Source organism: Squalius cephalus (genome assembly GCF_949319135.1).
Source record: "Squalius cephalus genome assembly, chromosome: 1".
In the NCBI taxonomy this organism is placed as follows: domain Eukaryota; kingdom Metazoa; phylum Chordata; class Actinopteri; order Cypriniformes; family Leuciscidae; genus Squalius; species Squalius cephalus.
Window position 1 is genome coordinate 64,388,434 of NC_137122.1, and position 15,501 is coordinate 64,403,934.

The following is a 15,501-nucleotide window of genomic DNA, read 5'->3' on the forward strand; positions in this document are numbered from 1 at the left end:
ATGCAAATCAATATAGTGCAATACAATGCTATGCAACAACACACGTTATGTCTTTAATCAACATGGGAATGAGGTAGTTCTAGTGTGCAATGCAATGCAAAAAGTGCATAACATATGTTATTCTTCAGTGCACAACGTTAGATCGCAATGCAATGCAACCACACATATCATCTCTATAATGAACTTGGGAATGATTTTGAATAGATGTCCATATCTGACCTTTTGAACTTATTTCTGGTCAAAGTGTCCTCAAAAGTTTTCAAACTAAAGTTAAAGTCTCCTTTTGATGATAAATCAGCTATACAGAGGGCCCCATTTGACCTCCAGAACATATTTCTGGCCAAAGAGTCCTCGATCTTGGGCTTTCTATACATACTAATAGACTCCTTCTGATGCTTCATAAGCCATATAGTTTTCCATATCTGACCTTTTGAACTTATTTGTGGTCAAAGTGTCCTAAAAAAATTCTAACTATGTAAGTTATAGAATCCTTTTGATGATAAATCAGCCATACAGAGGTCCCATTTGACCTCCAGAACATATTTCTGGCCAAAGAGTCCTCGATCTTGGGCTTTCTATACATACTCATAGACGCCATCTGATGTGTCATAATCCATATAGATGTCCATATCTGACCTTTTGAACTTATTTGTGGTCAAAGTGTCCTAAAAAAATTCTAACTATGTAAGTTAAAGTCTCCTTTTGATGATAAATCAGCTATACAGAGGGCCCCATTTGACCTCCAGAACATATTTCTGGCCAAAGAGTCCTCGATCTTGGGCTTTCTATACATACTCATAGACGCCATCTGATGTGTCATAATCCATATAGATGTCCATATCTGACCTTTTGAACTTATTTGTGGTCAAAGTGTCCTCAAAATTTTTCAAACTATAGATAGTTATAGAATCCTTTTGATGATAAATCAGCTATACAGTGCCTTTTGACCTCCTGAACATATTTCTGGCCAAAGAGTCCTCGATTTTGGGCTTTCTATACATACTCATAGACTCCTTCTGATGCTTCATAAGCCAAATAGATGTCCATATCTGACCTTTTGAACTTGCTTGTGGTCAAAGTGTCCTAACATTTTTTCAAACTATAGAAAGTTATAGACTCCTTTTGATGATAAATAAGCTATACAGAGGTCCCCTTTTGACCTCCTAAACATATTTCTGGCCAAAGAGTCCTCGATCTTGGGCTTTCTGTACATACTCATAGACTCCTTCTGATGCTTTATAAGCCAAATAGATGTCCATATCTGACCTTTTGAACTTATTTGTGGTCAAAGTGTCCTAACATTTTTTCAAACTATAGAAAGTTATAGACTCCTTTTGATGATAAATAAGCTATACAGAGGTCTCCTTTTGACCTCCTGAACATATTTCTGGCCAAAGAGTCCTCGATCTTGGGCTTTCTATGCATACTCATAGACTCCTTCTGATGCTTCATAGGCCATATAGATGTCCATATCTGACCTTTTTAACTTACTTGTGGTCAAAGTGTCCTAACATTTTTTCAAACTATAGAAAGTTATAGACTCCTTTTGATGATAAATAAGCTATACAGAGGTCCCCTTTTGACCTCCTGAACATATTTCTGGCCAAATAGTCCTCGATCTTGGGATTTCTATACATACTCATAGACTCCTTCTGATGCTTCATAAGCCATATAGATTTCCATATCTGACATTTTGAACTTATTTGTGGTCAAAGTGTCCTAAAAAAAATTAAACTATATAAAGTTATAGACTCCTTTTGATGATAAATCAGCTATAGAGAGGTCCCCTTTTGACCTCCTGAACATATTTCTGGCCAAAGAGTCCTCGATCTTGGGCTTTCTATACATTCTCATAGACTCCTTCTGATGCTTCATAAGCCATATAGATGTCCATATCTGACCTTTTGAACTTATTTGTGGTCAAAGTGTCCTCAAAATTTTTCAAACTATAGATAGTTATAGAATCCTTTTGATGATAAATCAGCTATACAGTGCCTTTTGACCTCCTGAACATATTTCTGGCCAAAGAGTCCTCGATCTTGGGCTTTCTATACATACTCATAGACTCCTTCTGATGCTTCATAAGCCAAATAGATGTCCATATCTGACCTTTTGAACTTGCTTGTGGTCAAAGTGTCCTAACATTTTTTCAAACTATAGAAAGTTATAGACTCCTTTTGATGATAAATAAGCAATACAGAGGTCACCTTTTGACCTCCTAAACATATTTCTGGCCAAAGAGTCCTCGATCTTGGGCTTTCTATACATACTCATAGACTCCTTCTGATGCTTCATAAGCCAAATAGATGTCCATATCTGACCTTTTGAACTTGCTTGTGGTCAAAGTGTCCTAACATTTTTTCAAACTATAGAAAGTTATAGACTCCTTTTGATGATAAATAAGCTATACAGAGGTCACCTTTTGACCTCCTAAACATATTTCTGGCCAAATAGTCCTCGATCTTGGGCTTTCTATACATACTCATAGACTCCTTCTGATGCTTCATAAGCCAAATAGATGTCCATATCTGACCTTTTGAACTTATTTGTGGTCAAAGTGTCCTAACATTTTTTCAAACTATAGAAAGTTATAGACTCCTTTTGATGATAAATAAGCTATACAGAGGTCCCCTTTTGACCTCCTGAACATATTTCTGGCCAAAGAGTCCTCGATCTTGGGCTTTCTATGCATACTCATAGACTCCTTCTGATGCTTCATAGGCCATATAGATGTCCATATCTGACCTTTTTAACTTACTTGTGGTCAAAGTGTCCTAACATTTTTTCAAACTATAGAAAGTTATAGACTCCTTTTGATGATAAATAAGCTATACAGAGGGCCCCTTTTGACCTCCTGAACATATTTCTGGCCAAAGAGTCCTTGATCTTATGCTTTCTATACATACTCATAGACTCCTTCTGATGCTTCATAAGCCAAATAGATGTCCATATCTGACCTTTTTAACTTGCTTGTGGTCAAAGTGTCCTAACATTTTTTCAAAATATAGAAAATTATAGACTCCTTTTGATGATAAATAAGCTATACAGAGGTCCCCTTTTGACCTCCTGAACATATTTCTGGCCAAAGAGTCCTCGATCTTGGGCTTTCTATGCATACTCATAGACTCCTTCTGATGCCTCATAGGCCATATAGATGTCCATATCTGACCTTTTTAACTTACTTGTGGTCAAAGTGTCCTAACATTTTTTCAAACTATAGAAAGTTATAGACTCCTTTTGATGATAAATAAGCTATACAGAGGTCCTCTTTTGACCTCCTAAACATATTTCTGGCCAAAGAGTCCTCGATCTTGGGCTTTCTATACATACTCATAGACTCCTTCTGATGCTTCATAAGCCAAATAGATGTCCATATCTGACCTTTTGAACTTATTTGTGGTCAAAGTGTCCTAACATTTTTTCAAACTATAGAAAGTTATAGACTCCTTTTGATGATAAATAAGCTATACAGAGGTCCCCTTTTGACCTCCTGAACATATTTCTGGCCAAAGAGTCCTCGATCTTGGGCTTTCTATGCATACTCATGGACTCCTTCTGATGCTTCATAGGCCATATAGATGTCCATATCTGACCTTTTTAACTTACTTGTGGTCAAAGTGTCCTAACATTTTTTCAAACTATAGAAAGTTATAGACTCCTTTTGATGATAAATAAGCTATACAGAGGTCCCCTTTTGACCTCCTGAACATATTTCTGGCCAAATAGTCCTCGATCTTGGGCTTTCTATACATACTCATAGACTCCTTCTGATGCTTCATAAGCCATATAGATTTCCATATCTGACATTTTGAACTTATTTGTGGTCAAAGTGTCCTAAAAAAAATTAAACTATATAAAGTTATAGACTCCTTTTGATGATAAATCAGCTATAGAGAGGTCCCCTTTTGACCTCCTGAACATATTTCTGGCCAAAGAGTCCTCGATCTTGGGCTTTCTATACATTCTCATAGACTCCTTCTGATGCTTCATAAGCCATATAGATGTCCATATCTGACCTTTTGAACTTATTTGTGGTCAAAGTGTCCTCAAAAATTTTCAAACTATAGATAGTTATAGAATCCTTTTGATGATAAATCAGCTATACAGTGCCTTTTGACCTCCTGAACATATTTCTGGCCAAAGAGTCCTCGATCTTGGGCTTTCTATACATACTCATAGACTCCTTCTGATGCTTCATAAGCCATATAGATGTCCATATCTGACCTTTTGAACTTATTTGTGGTCAAAGTGTCCTAAAAAAAATTCAAACTATGTAAGTTATAGAATCCTTTTGATGATAAATCAGCTATACAGAGGTCCCTTTTTGACCTACTGAACATATTTCTGGCCAAAGAGTCCTAAAAGATTAACACTATACATTCAGACTAATATCTTCGGATTTTATATCATCCTGACAAAAGTCCATATTTGACCTACCGAATTTTTTTCTGACCAAGGAGTGAGTACTCAAAACTTGACCTTTTCATATATACTTGTTGACTCTTTCTGATGTTACGTCAGACATACAGAATTCCATATTTGACCCAAGGAACATATTTCTTGCCAAAGAGTTCTCGATCTTGGGCTTTCTATACATACTCATAGACTCCTTCTGCTGCTTCATAAGCCATATAGATGTCCATATCTATCCTTTTGAACATATTTCTGGCCAAAGAGTCCTCGATCTTGGGCTTTCTATACATACTCATAGACTCCTTCTGATGATTCATAAGCCATATAGATGTCCATATCTGACCTTTTGAACTTATTTGTGGTCAAAGTGTCCTCAAAATTTTTCAAACTATATAAAGTTATAGACTCCTTTTGATGATAAATAAGCTATACAGAGGTCCCCTTTTGACCTCCCAAACATATTTCTGGCCAAAGAGTCCTCGATCATGGGCTTTCTATACATACTCATAGACGTCTTCTGATGCTTCATAAGCCATATAGATGTCCATATCTGACCTTTTTAACTTATTTGTGGTCAAAGTGTCCTCAAAATTTTTCAAACTATAGAAAGTTATAGACTACTTTTGATGATAAATCAGCTATACAGAGGTCCCCTTTTGACCTCAAGAACATATTTCTGGCCAAAGAGTCCTTGATCTTGGGCTTTCTATACATACTCATAGACTCCTTCTGATGCTTCATAAGAAATGTCCATATTTGACCTTTTGAACTTATTTGTGGTCAAAGTGTCCTCAAAATGTTTCAAACTATATAAAGTTATAGACTCCTTTTGATGATAAATCAGCTATACAGAGGGCCCCTTTTGACCTCCTGAACATATTTCTGGCCAAAGAGTTCTTGATCTTGGGCTTTCTATACATACTCATAGACTCCTTCTGATGCTTCATAAGCCATATAGTTTTCCATATCTGACCTTTTGAACTTATTTGTGGTCAAAGTGTCCTAAAAAAATTCAAACTATGTAAGTTATAGAATCCTTTTGATGATAAATCAGCCATACAGAGGTCCCATTTTGACCTCCTGAACATATTTCTGGCAAAAGAGTCCTTGATCTTGGGCTTTCTATACATACTCATAGACGCCATCTGATGCGTCATAATCCATATAGATGTCCATATCTGACCTTTTGAACTTATTTGTGGTCAAAGTGTCCTCAAAATTTTTCAAACTATAGATAGTTATAGAATCCTTTTGATGATAAATCAGCTATACAGTGCCTTTTGACCTCCTGAACATATTTCTGGCCAAAGAGTCCTCGATTTTGGGCTTTCTATACATACTCATAGACTCCTTCTGATGCTTCATAAGCCAAATAGATGTCCATATCTGACCTTTTGAACTTGCTTGTGGTCAAAGTGTCCTAACATTTTTTCAAACTATAGAAAGTTATAGACTCCTTTTGATGATAAATAAGCTATACAGAGGTCCCCTTTTGACCTCCTAAACATATTTCTGGCCAAATAGTCCTCGATCTTGGGCTTTCTGTACATACTCATAGACTCCTTCTGATGCTTCATAAGCCAAATAGATGTCCATATCTGACCTTTTGAACTTATTTGTGGTCAAAGTGTCCTAACATTTTTTCAAACTATAGAAAGTTATAGACTCCTTTTGATGATAAATAAGCTATACAGAGGTCTCCTTTTGACCTCCTGAACATATTTCTGGCCAAAGAGTCCTCGATCTTGGGCTTTCTATGCATACTCATAGACTCCTTCTGATGCTTCATAGGCCATATAGATGTCCATATCTGACCTTTTTAACTTACTTGTGGTCAAAGTGTCCTAACATTTTTTCAAACTATAGAAAGTTATAGACTCCTTTTGATGATAAATAAGCTATACAGAGGTCCCCTTTTGACCTCCTGAACATATTTCTGGCCAAATAGTCCTCGATCTTGGGCTTTCTATACATACTCATAGACTCCTTCTGATGCTTCATAAGCCATATAGATTTCCATATCTGACATTTTGAACTTATTTGTGGTCAAAGTGTCCTAAAAAAAATTAAACTATATAAAGTTATAGACTCCTTTTGATGATAAATCAGCTATAGAGAGGTCCCCTTTTGACCTCCTGAACCTATTTCTGGCCAAAGAGTCCTCGATCTTGGGCTTTCTATACATTCTCATAGACTCCTTCTGATGCTTCATAAGCCATATAGATGTCCATATCTGACCTTTTGAACTTATTTGTGGTCAAAGTGTCCTTAAAATTTTTCAAACTATAGATAGTTATAGAATCCTTTTGATGATAAATCAGCTATACAGTGCCTTTTGACCTCCTGAACATATTTCTGGCCAAAGAGTCCTCGATCTTGGGCTTTCTATACATACTCATAGACTCCTTCTGATGCTTCATAAGCCAAATAGATGTCCATATCTGAAATTTTGAACTTATTTGCGGTCAAAGTGTACTCAAAATGTTTCAAACTATATAGAGTTATAGACTCCTTTTGATGATAAATCAGCTATACGGAGGGCCCCTTTTGACCTCCTGAACATATTTCTGGCCAAAGAGTCCTTGATCTTGGGCTTTCTATACATACTCATAGACTCCTTCTGATGCTTCATAAGCCAAATAGATGTCCATATCTGACCTTTTTAACTTGCTTGTGGTCAAAGTGTCCTAACATTTTTTCAAAATATAGAAAATTATAGACTCCTTTTGATGATAAATAAGCTATACAGAGGTCCCCTTTTGACCTCCTGAACATATTTCTGGCCAAAGAGTCCTCGATCTTGGGCTTTCTATACATTCTCATAGACTCCTTCTGATGCTTCATAAGCCATATAGATGTCCATATCTGACCTTTTGAACTTATTTGTCGTCAAAGTGTCCTCAAAATTTTTCAAACTATAGATAGTTATAGAATCCTTTTGATGATAAATCAGCTATACAGTGCCTTTTGACCTCCTGAACATATTTCTGGCCAAAGAGTCCTCGATCTTGGGCTTTCTATACATACTCATAGACTCCTTCTGATGCTTCATAAGCCAAATAGATGTCCATATCTGACCTTTTGAACTTGCTTGTGGTCAAAGTGTCCTAACATTTTTTCAAACTATAGAAAGTTATAGACTCCTTTTGATGATAAATAAGCTATACAGAGGTCACCTTTTGACCTCCTAAACATATTTCTGGCCAAAGAGTCCTCGATCTTGGGCTTTCTATACATACTCATAGACTCCTTCTGATGCTTCATAAGCCAAATAGATGTCCATATCTGACCTTTTTAACTTGCTTGTGGTCAAAGTGTCCTAACATTTTTTCAAACTATAGAAAGTTATAGACTCCTTTTGATGATAAATAAGCTATACAGAGGTCACCTTTTGACCTCCTAAACATATTTCTGGCCATAGAGTCCTCGATCTTGGGCTTTCTATACATACTCATAGACTCCTTCTGATGCTTCATAAGCCAAATAAATGTCCATATCTGACCTTTTGAACTTATTTGTGGTCAAAGTGTCCTCAAAATGTTTCAAACTATATAGAGTTATAGACTCCTTTTGATGATAAATCAGCTATACGGAGGGCCCCTTTTGACCTCCTAAACATATTTCTGGCCAAAGAGTCCTCGATCTTGGGCTTTCTATACATACTCATAGACTCCTTCTGATGCTTTATAAGCCATATAGATGTCCATATCTGACCTTTTGAACTTATTTGTGGTCAAAGTGTCCTAACATTTTTTCAAACTATATAGAGTTATAGACTCCTTTTGATGATAAATCAGCAATACGGAGGGCCCCTTTTGACCTCCTAAACATATTTCTGGCCAAAGAGTCCTCGATCTTGGGCTTTCTATACATACTCATAGACTCCTTCTGATGCTTCATAAGCCAAATAGATGTCCATATCTGACCTTTTGAACTTATTTGTGGTCAAAGTGTCCTAACATTTTTTCAAACTATAGAAAGTTATAGACTCCTTTTGATGATAAATAAGCTATACAGAGGTCCCCTTTTGACCTCCTGAACATATTTCTGGCCAAAGAGTCCTCGATCTTGGGCTTTCTATGCATACTCATAGACTCCTTCTGATGCTTCATAGGCCATATAGATGTCCATATCTGACCTTTTTAACTTACTTGTGGTCAAAGTGTCCTAACATTTTTTCAAACTATAGAAAGTTATAGACTCCTTTTGATGATAAATAAGCTATACAGAGGTCCCCTTTTGACCTCCTGAACATATTTCTGGCCAAATAGTCCTCGATCTTGGGCTTTCTATACATACTCATAGACTCCTTCTGATGCTTCATAAGCCATATAGATTTCCATATCTGACATTTTGAACTTATTTGTGGTCAAAGTGTCCTAAAAAAAATTAAACTATATAAAGTTATAGACTCCTTTTGATGATAAATCAGCTATAGAGAGGTCCCCTTTTGACCTCCTGAACATATTTCTGATCAAAGAGTCCTCGATCTTGAGCTTTCTATACATTCTCATAGACTCCTTCTGATGCTTCATAAGCCATATAGAAGTCCATATCTGACTTTTTGAACTTATTTGTGGTCAAAGTGTCCTCAAAATTTTTCAAACTGTAGGAAGTTATAGACTCCTTTTGATGATAAATCAGCTATACAGAGGTCCCCTCTTTTGACCTCTTGAACATATTTCTAGCCAAAGAGTCCTTGATCTTGGGCTTTCTATACATACTCATAGACTCCTTCTGATGATTCATAAGCCATATAGATGTCCATATCTGACCTTTTGAACTTATTTGTGGTCAAAGTGTCCTCAAAATTTTTCAAACTATATAAAGTTATTGCTCCTTTTGATGATAAATCAGCTATACAGAGGTCCCCTTTTGACCTCCAGAACATATTTCTGGCCAAACAGTCCTTGATCTCGGGCTTTCTATACATACTCATAGACTCCTTCTGATGCTTCATAAGCCAAATAGATGTCCATATCTGACCTTTTGAACTTATTTGTGGTCAAAGTGTCCTCAAAATTTTTCAAACTATATAAAGTTATAGACTCCTTTTGATGATAAATCAGCTATACAGAGCCCTTTTGACCTCCAGAACATATTTCTGGCCAAACAGTCATTGATCTTGGGCTTTCTATACATACTCATAGACTCCTTCTGATGCTTCATAAGCCAAATAGATGTCCATATCTGACCTTTTGAACTTACTTGTGGTCAAAGTGTCCTAACATTTTTTCAAACTATAGAAAGTTATAGACTCCTTTTGATGATAAATAAGCTATACAGAGGTCCCCTTTTGACCTCCTGAACATATTTCTGGCCAAAGAGTCCTCGATCTTGGGCTTTCTATACATACTCATAGACTCCTTCTGATGATTCATAAGCCATATAGATGTCCATATCTGACCTTTTGAACTTATTTGTGGTCAAAGTGTCCTCAAAATTTTTCAAACTATATAAAGTTATAGACTCCTTTTGATGATAAATCAGCTATACAGAGGTCCCCTTTTGACCTCCAGAACATATTTCTGTCCGAACAGTCCTTGATCTTGGGCTTTCTATACATACTCATAGACTCCTTCTGATGCTTCATAAGCCATATAGATGTCCATATCTGACCTTTTGAACTTATTTGTGGTCAAAGTGTCCTAAAAAAAATTCAAACTATGTAAGTTATAGAATCCTTTTGATGATAAATCAGCTATACAGAGGTCCCTTTTTGACCTACTGAACATATTTCTGGCCAAAGAGTCCTAAAAGATTAACACTATACATTCAGACTAATATCTTCGGATTTTATATCATCCTGACAAAAGTCCATATTTGACCTACCGAATTTTTTTCTGACCAAGGAGTGAGTACTCAAAACTTGACCTTTTCATATATACTTGTTGACTCTTTCTGATGTTACGTCAGACATACAGAATTCCATATTTGACCCAAGGAACATATTTCTTGCCAAAGAGTTCTCGATCTTGGGCTTTCTATACATACTCATAGACTCCTTCTGCTGCTTCATAAGCCATATAGATGTCCATATCTATCCTTTTGAACATATTTCTGGCCAAAGAGTCCTCGATCTTGGGCTTTCTATACATACTCATAGACTCCTTCTGATGATTCATAAGCCATATAGATGTCCATATCTGACCTTTTGAACTTATTTGTGGTCAAAGTGTCCTCAAAATTTTTCAAACTATATAAAGTTATAGACTCCTTTTGATGATAAATAAGCTATACAGAGGTCCCCTTTTGACCTCCCAAACATATTTCTGGCCAAAGAGTCCTCGATCATGGGCTTTCTATACATACTCATAGACGTCTTCTGATGCTTCATAAGCCATATAGATGTCCATATCTGACCTTTTTAACTTATTTGTGGTCAAAGTGTCCTCAAAATTTTTCAAACTATAGAAAGTTATAGACTACTTTTGATGATAAATCAGCTATACAGAGGTCCCCTTTTGACCTCAAGAACATATTTCTGGCCAAAGAGTCCTTGATCTTGGGCTTTCTATACATACTCATAGACTCCTTCTGATGCTTCATAAGAAATGTCCATATTTGACCTTTTGAACTTATTTGTGGTCAAAGTGTCCTCAAAATGTTTCAAACTATATAAAGTTATAGACTCCTTTTGATGATAAATCAGCTATACAGAGGGCCCCTTTTGACCTCCTGAACATATTTCTGGCCAAAGAGTTCTTGATCTTGGGCTTTCTATACATACTCATAGACTCCTTCTGATGCTTCATAGACCATATAGATGTCCATATCTGACCTTTTGAACTTACCTGTGGTCAAAGTGTCCTAACATTTTTTCAAACTATATAAAGTTATAGACTCCTTCTGATAAAAAAAGAGTCCTCAATCTTGAACTTTGCATTCTCACTCCTAGACTTCTTCTGATGGTTCATAAGCCACATATAGAATTCCATATTTGACCTACTGAACTTATTTCTGGTCAAATGGTCCTCAAAGGGTTTCTTATTATGTTAATTCAGCCATACAGAGGTTCCTATTTGAACTACTGAACACATTTTTGGCCAAAGAGTCTTTGAACGTTAACTTTCTCTGCTTATTGACTTCTCTTAATAATACATTAGCCATACAAAAGTCCATATTTGACCTACTAATATATTTCTGGTCAAAGAGTCCCTGATCTTGACCTTTCTGTACATGCTCATTGACAGCTTCTGATGTTTCATCAGCTTGAAAGATGTCCATACTTGACCCATTGAATATATTTCTGACCATAGAGTCCTCGATCTTGAACTTTCTAAACATACTTGTAGACTTGTTAATTAATTATCTGCTATCCAATGTATTTGAACAGTAGTTCAAATTTTATATTTTGAACATATTTCTAGACATGAGACATGAGACTAATTGCTTTTACAATCCTTCTGATGTTTCCTCAGCCATACAGTATAGTTCAAATTTGACCTATTGAACATTTCTATAACCAAAGTGTCCTCGATCTTGATCGTTCTATACATAATCATAGGCTTGTTCTGATGTTTCATCATTGAGACAGAAGTCAGTTATTGACCTACTGAACATATTTCTGGCAAAAGAATCATCAAAGTTTAACTTACTGTTCCTTCTCCTAGACTATTTTTGATTTTACATCCACCATACAGTAGTCCATATTTGACCAAGAGAACATATTTCTGGCCAAAAGAGTCGTCAAAAGGTATGTTTATATGCATTCTCATCGAATACTTTTGATTTTAAATCAACCATATTGTTAGTCCAAATTTGACCCATTGAACATATATCTGGCCAAAGAGACCTAGAACTTTAATTATCTATACATAATTACTATCTCCTTCTGATTTTTCATCACCCAGGCTATTATCCATATTTGACAATTTAACATATTTCTGGCTGGAAGAGTCCTTGGAAGAGAACTTGAACTTTCTATATAGGCTCATTGACTCCTTCTGATGTTTCACAAGCAGACAATAGTCCATAATTGACCCTCTGAACATATTTATAGTAAAAGAGTCCTCTGTCTTGAACTTTCTATATATTCTCAGTGACTCCATATAGATAATTGACCCACTGAACATATTTCTACCTGAAGAGTCTTTGAACTTGAACTTTCTATTCATAATCTTCTTCCTCAATCTTCATTGACTTCTGATTCATCAGCCAGACAGCAGTCCATATTTGACCCACTAAACATATTTCTGGCAAAAGAGTCCTCGATCTTGAACCTTTTAAACATACTCATAGACTCTTTCTGGTGTTTCATCAGCCATGCAGTAGTTCTGATTTGACATAATGAACATATTTCTGACCGAAGAGTCCTCGATCTTGAACTTTCTATTCAGACTCCTTCAGATAGTACATCGGCCAGACAACTGTCCATAATGACTTTTTTCTTTTTTTTTTTTTTTTTCTGGCCAACGAGTCTATATACTTGAACTTTCTATACATGCTCATTGACTCCTTTTAGTGCTTCATCAGCCAGAGAGTACTCCATAATTTACCTACTGAACATATTTCTAGTAAAAGAGTCCTCGATCTTGAACATTCTATACATGCTCATTGACTCCTTATGCTGTTTCTTTCTACACATAGTCGTTTACTCCATCTGATGTTACATCAGCCATAGAAGTCCATAATTGACCCAAGGGACATATTTGTGGCCAATCTTGAACTTTCTATACATACTCATAGTCTCCTTCTGATTCTTCATAAGCCATATTTATGTCCATATTTATGACTTATTATTATTTCTGGTCAAAGGTTCCTCAAAAGTTTTTAAACTGTGTAAAATTATAGACTCCATCTGATGATAAATCAGACCAAAAGAGGTCAAATTTTGACTCTTGAGTCAATATGTATAGAGAGTTAATGTTCAATGATTCTTTGGCCAAAAATATATTCAGAGGGTCACATACCTGTTAAAGTGATGTATCATCAGAAGAAGTCTATGAGTATTTAGTAAGTTAACTTGTGAGGACCTTTTTGCCAAAAATATTTTCAATTCGCCAGATATGGACATCTATATAGCTAATGAAGAATCAGAAAGAGTCAATGAGTATATATAGAATGGTCAAGTTGAGACTCTTTGACCAGAAAAAAATTCAGTATGTCAAATATGGACTTTTGTCATGATGATATAACATCCGAAGATATCAATCTGAATGTATAGTGTTAATCTTTAAGGACTCTTTGGCCAGTAATATTTTCGGATATCAGAAGGAGTCTATAGATTATGACAGACAAAATCCTTTTGAGAACTCTTTGGTCAAATTTTTTTTTCAATCGGTCAAATATGGACTACTGCCTGTCTGGTTTGGCATTGCAAGAAGTCAGTTTATATTGTATAGTGAGTTAATGTTCACGGACTCTGGCCAGAAATATTTTCAGTAGGTCAAAAATAGACTACAGGCTGGTTAATATAACATCACAACAAGTCAATCTGTAGTCAAAAGTCAAAAGTTCAAGCAAGATAATGTTCAAGAACTCTTTGGCCAGAAATATGTTCAAAAGGTCAAAAGGTGACCTTTGTATAGCTGATTTATCATCAGAAGGAGTCTATAACTTTATATAGTTTAAAAAATTTTGAGGACACTTTGACCACAAATAAGTTCAAAAGGTCAGATATAGACATCTATATGGCTTATGAAGCATCAGAAGGAGTCTATGAGTATGTATAGAAAGCCCAAGATCGAGAACTCTTTGGCAAGAAATATGTTCCTTGGGTCAAATATGGAATTCTGTATGTCTGACGTAACATCAGAAAGAGTCAACAATATGGAAAGGTCAAGTTTCGAGTACTCACTCCTTGGCCAGAAAAAAAATCGGTAGGGCAAATAGGGACTTTTGTCAGGATGATATAACATCCGAAGATATCAGTCTAAATGTATAGTGTTAATCTTTTAGGACTCTTTGGCCAGAAATATGTTCAGTAGGTCAAAAGGGGACCTCTGAATAGTTGATTTATCATCAGAAAGAGTCTATAACTTTATATAGTTTAAAAAATTTGATGACCAGAAATAAGTTCAAACGGTCAGATATGGACATCTATATGGCTTATGAAGCATCAGAAGGAATCTATGAGTATGTATAGAAAGCATAAGATCAAGGACTCTTTGGCCAGAAATATGTTCAGTAGTTCAAAAGGGGCCCTCTGTAAAGCTGATTTATCATCAAAAGGAGTCTATAACTTTATATAGTTTGATTTTTTTTTTAGGACACTTTGACCACAAATAAGTTCAAAAGGTCAGATATGGACATCTATATGACTTATAAAGCATCAGAAGGAATCTAAGAGTATGTATAGAAAGCATAAGATCAAGGACTCTTTGGCCAGAAACATGTTCAGGAGGTCAAAAGGGGCCCTCTGTATAGCTGATTTATCATCAAAAGAAGTCTATAACTTTATATATTTAGAATTTTTTTTTAGGACACTTTGACCACAAATAAGTTCAAAAGGTCAGATATGGACATCTATATGGCTTATGAAGCATCAGAAGGAATCTATGAGTATGTATAGAAAGCATAAGATCAAGGACTCTTTGGCCAGAAATATGTTCAGTAGTTCAAAAGGGGCCCTCTGTAAAGCTGATTTATCATCAAAAGGAGTCTATAACTTTATATAGTTTGATTTTTTTTTTAGGACACTTTGACCACAAATAAGTTCAAAAGGTCAGATATGGACATCTATATGGCTTATAAAGCATCAGAAGGAATCTAAGAGTATGTATAGAAAGCATAAGATCAAGGACTCTTTGGCCAGAAACATGTTCAGGAGGTCAAAAGGGGCCACCTGTATAGCTGATTTATCATCAAAAGAAGTCTATAACTTTATATAGTTTGAAAAAATGTTAGGACACTTTGACCACAAATAAGTTCAAAAGGTCAGATATGGACATCTATATGGCTTATGAAGCATCAGAAGGAGTCTATGAGTATGTATAGAAAGCATAAGATCAAGGACTCTTTGACCAGAAACATGTTCAGGAGGTCAAAAGGGGACCTCTGTATAGCTGACTTATCATCAAAAGGAGTCTATAACTTTATACAGTTTGAATTTTTTTTAGGAAACTTTGACCACAAATAAGTTCAAAA